This window comes from Episyrphus balteatus, chromosome 4, assembly GCF_945859705.1.
Source record: "Episyrphus balteatus chromosome 4, idEpiBalt1.1, whole genome shotgun sequence".
NCBI lineage: Eukaryota > Metazoa > Arthropoda > Insecta > Diptera > Syrphidae > Episyrphus > Episyrphus balteatus.
The window spans coordinates 57,294,588-57,297,028 of record NC_079137.1 but is presented as its reverse complement, the minus strand read 5'-3'; positions in this window follow the sequence as shown (position 1 = coordinate 57,297,028).

Below are 2,441 nucleotides of genomic sequence, written 5' to 3'. Positions count from 1 at the left end.
TGACACACATTAACATACACACAACAACAAAAAAAAAAAGTCGGTTCTCTGTGGGGTCTTAATCTATAAAGCTTAACTTGAAAACTTGTCTGTTGATTGAGTGAGTCTCCCCCCACTCAGTCAGTTCAAAACCCAAAATACAATAACAAAACAAAAAATAAACAGACAGTTGAAGTTATTATAGTGGGAGAGGTTCATAAGTTTATTTATTTGCAGAAATATTTATTAAAATGAACCAAATGAATTGAATTGAAAATTCCCATAGCATGTTTTGTGATAGTGTGGCGGATATTGTTGCATTTAATTGTTTGGGTTTTTGGTTAAAACCCTGGATCCGGTTGATTCGAAATAACACAAATGAGGTACCTATTTTTAAGTTGTGGTTGATTAAATTTATCAAATTATGAAAATCATAAAAATTTTTTGTCTGTGATTTGTAAATAATATTGGTTCAGCTATTTGCATACATATTCGGGATTCGGGAAGGTATACTAAATTTAATCAAAACCCTTAGATGCGTTTACAGTCTTGTTTCTTTGGAGGCGTTTAACTACTCATGAGTAGATGACATAGTACATTAGCCGCATTCCATGTAGGTAGTAGAGTATTCATGAGTTCACAGAGAAAAAAGACCACTTAAAAATAAACGGATTCTGTATTAAGCGGATTTTTGCATGTTTTTTTTTTGCCAAGATGACTGCCGTCTTAAATAAAGCTGAAAAATTTTCTTAAAATGTCTTGAGTTCAATCCTACAACTCTTGGGTAACTTGGCGAGAGCTTTACCATCGATCAGGCTTATCCACAGTTAAAATTTGTTTTGAAAAACTGCAAAAAGAGTAAATATCATAAAACTTTAAAAAATAGTTTAAGTTGTTTTGAATAAACGAATATTAAGATGATTTCGTGCTATCTCACTGTTGGAAATGAGTATGATAAACTGCCAGTAAAGTTAAAGTGTGCATATAATTTTAAAATTTTTATTTTTAGTCGGTTTTTTAAGATGAACATTCACATTAAAATAAGATGAAGTTCACATTAAATTTAACTGAGTTAAAGTGGAATCACCTTATTTTAAGCGGATATCACCTTATTTTAAGGTGGTGAAATTTGATGTGCGCATAATCTTATTTTAAGGTGACACTTTTTTCTCCGTGTACTTAGGGGAAAGTGGCCTAAAATGGCACCCCAAGGTAAAATGGCCCCCTTGCTAGAAATCGTAGAATCGAAAATAATTAGAAAGTTTTATGAACGCGATTCTTTAGTTTATCTAGCAAAACCAACATATACGAAATTTCAGCAACTTCAAGCCATTATTTGAAATTTGTGCTCGGGTAAAATGGCATACCTATTTCACATGTCATTTTATATTTTCTTTCACATTTTCTTTTTTTTTAAAGTGAAAATTCTTGCTAATTATATACGATGCACAGAGAGTAAGTCCTGGACTGAGGAAAGCCCTTGGTTCCGTCAAAAACCTGGAAAAAAGCATCCAAAACATTCAAAGTTGCAAAAACTACAAAAACGAGTGGAGCAACCAACATGAACTGGGTTTTGAATGACTCGTAGAAGGATCTGGGGGGATTAAGCACCATTTGTTTCAAGTAAATATATTAAACTTAATATAATATATATAAAGTAATATATTAAACTTTGAATAGTATATAGCATTTAAGTTTGAATTTTACTTGTTTTTGAGATATAGGACATTTTCCTTAGGGGGGCCATTTTAGGCCACCTTCCCCTATAATGAATTTGCATTCACTCCCACAGCTCTTTTTATAAAAGTACAAAAGCCACTTTTTGCAAAAAGTGGGTAACTTACAAAAGTAAAACACAATTGTTTCTTCCTAGCACCATTTGATTGTTTTTCATTTTGGGGTCAAAAACCTGTCATAAAAAGAGTTAGAATATTTTCACTTTTTGACTTTTTGCAAAAAGTGGTCGTGTAGTTATGCCTTAAAGAAAAGGATAGGTCTTATACATACATATCATTTTGGGGCAACTGCAAGTAGTTGTTGTACTAGATTTCTACTCACCAGCAGTTTTGCCAGAGCTGGCTATTTATCGCTAAACAGTCTGCTTGAACTTTTCACTCGCTCCTTAAAAATTTGATTTACGATTAATCGGAATTTGGCTCTTTTAATTTTTAACTTGGTGCTTTTAGGTTCCTTAAAAATCAAAACATCTTACAAACAAACATTCAACAAAGATGTTAACAGAGTAAAACCAATTTGCTTACATTTTTAATTTTTATTTATCGTCGTCGGCGGAAAGCAAAATTGTTCCAAGTCACAAAAAGCTAATTTTACAGGGGACGATTTTTAAGTTTCAAATTGATAGAAAGTGATATTTTTTGCTCGTCGGTAATTCAAGTTATGCTTAAGCTTAAGATGTTAAAATGTTAATCTTTTTTTAAGTCAATAAGATCGCTTGAGTTTCG